The sequence below is a fragment of the Thalia democratica genome, chromosome 5, assembly GCF_965202585.1.
Source record: "Thalia democratica chromosome 5, ktThaDemo2.hap1.1, whole genome shotgun sequence".
In the NCBI taxonomy this organism is placed as follows: Eukaryota; Metazoa; Chordata; class Thaliacea; order Salpida; family Salpidae; genus Thalia; species Thalia democratica.
This window is the reverse complement of record NC_139169.1, coordinates 9917154-9923217: the sequence shown is the minus strand read 5'-3', so window position 1 is coordinate 9923217 and position 6064 is coordinate 9917154.

The window sequence follows — 6064 nt, the reverse complement described above, 5'->3', positions numbered from 1 at the left end:
GAATTAGGTAAAAATTTAATCAAAAAAATTTTAATTAATCCACTCACACCTAAACAATCGCAATCAAAACATCAAAGGAAAAACGCGCGTAACTAATCAATTGTGGCGTCACAAAATATTTTTATTGCGTCACAGTAACATAAACAACATTCTCCGCTGAAAAATTTGTCTCAACGTTGTCATAATCCGGTGTACATCAGAAGGTGAGGGCAGCACGAGATTGTTATCGTACGCACGGCTTAGTAGAAGGCGAAGATATTTCAGGGGGCAACTGAAGAAGCGGTGTTTTACGTGCGGATTAGCAGAAGGGTGAACATATTTCAGGGGACAGGAGTGGAAGTGACGCGTTTTGCACTCGGATCCCGTTTATGACGTAATAAGCGTTTTGCATATAAGCAAGGGTTTAAGAACAAGAGTGCCCACTAGCAGTCCAGTGTAAGACTGGAAGCCTGAATTATCACGTTGAATTTTGATTTTTTTTTTCTTACGAATGCAGAATATTGTGTATCTGTGTCAAAGAATTTTTAAAAGTTACGCTTTTGAGTCCTCTAAGTATTCTCTGTTGTCTGAATAAAACCCACTTTTGTTAAAAATAAATAGAGTTTAAAAAGTGTGTTTTATATTTAATTAATTTTTTATAATTTTGAGCGATTTTATAATTCAGTCAAAAAGCTTTGTGAACATAACAAGTTGACTTTAATTTTGATCTCAAAGTTCAAAAAAAAAACGAATGTTTGTTGGTAACTTTTTGGCAATAAAGTTCAGTTCTACTTTTAACTTCAAAGTTACATAACACTAGTGGCGTTTAATTAGGTCGCACAGTTCAGAAATAGCGAACTCATTCAGTAAGTTCGTGTTTGTTCCAGCTTAGTTGGTAATTTTTAAATTTTAGGTTACATAAAGTGAGTTTGTTGATGCTTTTTGTGCCAACTAATGTTTTACTACACGCACACGTTTAAACATGGGAAATAGTTTTTGGCACAGATTTTAACAAAAATCAATAGTTTGACTCAAAATGAGTTTATTAGAACTTGTTTACATTTCTTTACCTTGGTACGTTTTTATAGCTGCTAGTATTTTTTTTTATTCTTTGGTGTTCCTAAAAGGTAATTTTTTGTTTAGTTTTTTTCAGTTTAATATATTTAGGGTGATTGAAATTTTTGCATATAAAAGGCAAAACATAAATAATTATAGTTAGTTCATTAATTAAGTTCAACTGCTAAGCAGAATATTTAAAAATAACTGCAAAGAGTTAAAAGTGTTCTTGTGCATGGTGGTACTAATACATGCGATTTAACAAACAAATGTTCAATTAACACTTAAAGTGTGTGTACATGTGCGACAACACTCCAATCAATAAGCATTTCAGAAAAATCAAAACACAAAGTGAAAAAATATATGCAGCAAGTTCACTATTTGTACCATTTTAATACAACCAAGAAAAAGTCCTAAAGCCTTTTTTTTCAACAAAACAACCCGCATACTGCTATATTTTTGTCTATACAAGCTGCACAAGTAAAATATTTTAGATAACTCCGAGTAAAGAACATGAGTTAGCACAGGTAGCCACAATTAAATTTTTATTTATTCTAAACTGAATCACGAAAAAAAAAAGCGTTGAAAAACCCTTTAAAACACGAATAGCTGGTAGTGAGTTGGTATGTTTATTCACTGTATTTTGTCAAAACCTACAAATGAAAAGCCAGGTGTTTTTGAGAATAAACAGGTTTATAAGTAAAAAAAATGGCTTTAAGAATTCTATTACTTTGTCTTTTTACTTTTCTTGAAATTGTAGCTTCTAAAAATTTAAAACAGGTTTTAAATTTTATTTAAATCACACCACATGAACAATTGACTTAAAAGTTTAAGTTGACCAAATGAAATTAACCAACTCCGTTTGCATTTTTTTTGTTAAATATTAGGTTAAAACTTTGTTTAGTAATATTTAGTATAAGAGTAACTTTTCAAATAATTTGAAACTCCATAAGAACATAATAAAAAAATTAAGTTAAGAATCTTTTTTAATTATTTATATTTTTAACTAAAATTTTCATAACAATAGGTTTTTACTTTGCATTGTTAATTATTAATGTCTGGAAGTTTTTACCAACAAATAAGTAGTGTAACTGTATTGTTAATTAGAAATTAAACATCGTTGTTGAGTTTTGAGCCTATAAGAACTAAAAAAAAACTCCTGAATTTGAATTTCAAATAATCAACACAGAAAAATGTTTATGTGAATTCAATTACAACCAAACTTGTAATAAAGATATTTTAATTGTGTTGATTTGACGTACGAATGTTAACTAGCTGAATGCAGGTGTAGAATTCTGCACTTGTTACAATAAGTGCCAATGCAATATCTGTTTAGATATGCATGACTGATTTTGTTGCAAATATTGATTAAAATGTACATATTTTCATCTGACTAATAAAAAAAAGCAGTTATTAGTAAATGAAGAAAAAAATGCAATAATAATGTGCTGTTTAAATCTTGCAACGAAATATTTTAGTTTTATAAATTTTATATTTTTTAGTAATCTATAATATATTTTTGTTTTTATTATCATTTGTATTTAAAGTTTAAAAATTAATCCGTGGGTGAAATTTCGGTCTTGATTTACCTGTAAGTATACTGTTTTAATAACACAGAATTATTTTACAACCTTTAAAAACAGTTATTTTTTTAGACAACATGATTGAGCTTTTATATTTGTTTTGCTGATAAACAAACACTGTACATTTATTCTATTATAATCCTCCATTGAGCTTTAGATACTTTTATTTTCAAAAAAAAGCTTCTGCAGGCTTAAATAACTAAAAACTGATTTCAACTTACTTCAAACTATTTCAATTTCGTATTTATAAGGTTTAAAACAAACTTGATTAATTAGATGTTGTTTTTAATATTACAACTATGTGTAGCGTTTATAAAAACTAAAGCACAGTTTATTTATGAGATAGTGTCTAAACATCTATCTGTTAACAAACGATTATAACTCCTCTTTGCGGTTAACAAAAATCTTTTGTTTTGCAAATATTAACGGTTGAAGGCAGACTGATAATCAGTGTTTATACTTGTCAATATTTTTGCAGAAACCAACCGCTTTAATCTAAAAATAGAAAGCTTTAAGCCGCAATACCCTTTACAAACCAACTGGATTATCTGAAAAGGGTTTTACGGTTTTTGAAAGGTTGTGCTTCGAATTAAACTGCTGAAAGAAACAGTCAGTATACATATGTAACGTTGGTTTACTAGTTATTAGAATATAAGTAATCTGTACATTTTTGAACTTTTTTTTGTTTTTATGACGAAACACAAGTATAACTGTTTCAAGCTTTAATAAATTGTTTATTATAAGGAAAAAGTGTTTAAGTTTTAATCTGGTTTACTAAGTATTGTACGATTGATAAAATTTTTGAATACTAATTTAAAAACAAAAAAAAGCCTTAATTAATTTGTAGCATTATGTAAATAAATGTTAAAACTGTGTTAAAATATGATGTAAAAAAACTTTACTAAAAAATTTTTAACGCAACTTTATACTAGCCGTTGCTTTTCTGCTGTTGACTTTTATTTAATCTTTTTTTTACTCTAAAAAGTATAAACCCATCAAGCAATATTGAAAAACTATTCATAAAACATCAAAATATTGTCTTTGTGAAGGGCCCTTGAATATACCTCATACTGAGTATTGAATGCGTGTTAACCGAAAACAATACATCAAAAATGCATTTGTGTTTTGTTGCAGTACAAGAGTGTTTTTAATTGGTTATTTACATTTGGTAAAACTTTTGGTTACATATCATTAAGAATTCACTGTAGTTAAGTTATTAAAAAACAAGATTTTTTAGTTAATTATTTACATTTGTTAAAATATTTGATTATGTAATATTTACAATTTACTGTAGTTAAATTATTAAAAAAGAAAGTTTTTAGTTAGTTATTTACATTTGGTAAAGTATTAGGTTATATGTCATTTCTGTATATTTTTTATAATTCAATTTAAAATACTGAAAAACAAGAGCTATTTTAGTATGTTATTTATATTTGTTAAAATATTGGGTTAGTTTTTATTTATGTATTTTGTCAAATAATTATAACTCATTGTTTTTAACTTGGTGCAACATAAGAGTATTTTTAGTTGGTTGTTTACACTTAATAACATTAAGTTATAAATTATTTGTTTCTTTTATTAGAAATTGAAACTTTTATAAGTTAGCTAGGTCTTAAGAAATTCAAAACTGTTTGGTTATAAATATCTTTTTTAGAAAAAAGTTTATTTTAACACATGGTTTTTTGTAATTTTCTTATCAAAATAGGTATAGGAGTTTGTTTTTTTTTTAATTTGCATACAAAACTTAAAAACAAAAAAAGTTTTGAGCTTAAACAGAATTTTGTTGCAACGTATTGTTACTTTTTGGTAGCATATTTAATTATAATTTCTTTTGACTATATATATGGTTAAAGTCTTAAATAAATGTGAAGTATAGTTTTTTTGGATTGTTGTAGTTTATAAAAAAAATATTATTTTTTGAATATTTACTGTTTTAAACAAATTTATTATTAGCAAACAATTCAAGTTAAATTACTTTAAACATCTTTTGAAATTCTACATATTTTGTCTTTTTTTAATAATTTATCACCTTTACAAAAACAATTAAAAACAAATTCACATGTGTTGTGTTTCCAAAAAAAAATTATTATGCAATGTGCTATAAATCATTTTTATAGATATAAATAAACCATTTTCGCACGTAATATAAATCAAAAATCAATTTTCAATCGAAAAGCCGAATAAAACAGTAATAAACACATTAAAAGCTAAAAAAATAAACTAAAATATGTAAAACTAAACACTCTCATACGTCAATATATTTCAACTACGAAATTCTAACAAGTAATACCTTGGTTCTGTTTTTGCTTTTTAATTTTTAATCATAACCATAAATGAATAAATTTATAAAAGTGTTTCAGTTTTTTCGACTTGATAATAAATAAAACATCATGCTTCTGATAAAAGTGACGTATTTTTGTTACAAAAAGGTTTTAAAAATTTTATACACACATACAAGTCTTTATTCATGTATCCTTTCTTTATCATAGACTATGCGTTAGGACTTATCAAAAAAAAGTAATATTAAAGCAAGTCAAACAACTGCAACAGTCCTTGATAAATTCAGTTCAAAATATTCCAGTTGACCTTTTTGAACTAATTCAAAATTTTGACCGGAAATTTTAACGAGCCGGATTACTTTTCGAAATACTTCAGAAGCAAAATGATTGATTGCCTTCGATTAAAGTGGGACCGCAAACAAATTTGTAGAAGCAAAAAAAACATTTTAACAACAAATTTACGTTTATTTTCTCCGTAATTTTCCAGTAGTCTAATGACTGTTTTTTTTTTTTTTTTTGAAGATATTTTTTATACAAGATTCAGTGTGTAATAGAACAGTCTTGTTAATGTTTTACAACTGTTGAGTTTAAAACTTAGTTTGATAGTGTATTATCAATTCATATAGATAGTAGTACCTTGTTTATAATTTACTTTGAAAAATACCATATAGTTTCGAGTTTTCAAAAGCAAAATTTTGTTTTATTTTCTTGGTGAGAGAAAACATAATCTTTAAGTTTTCTGAGGAAGTTGAAAGTTAACTATCTATTTGAGTAACATTAAACAAGAACAAGCAATCTTGAATAATGTTTACAAATTATTTATAGTATACACGTTTACGTTTTTTTTTGTGATTTTAAGGCCTAAATTTTCGTTTAACTTGATTTATAATCAATATATTTTGCGGATTTCCGTTGAAACGTTAGCGAATTTTAATTTCTCAATACAAACACTAGTATAAAACCTAGCAGTAGCTATTTTTGTATTCACTATTATCTTTTACTTAACTGCTAACAGACTTTGTTAAGACTGTTGCACATATATTTAAACAACAAGCTAGTACTGTTTAAAAGATAAACTTTATAAAGAAAAATGTTGGTCAACTTTTATCTATGTTATACTTCATTTAATTTTTGTGCTTAAAATATTTTCAACAACTCATACTTTGT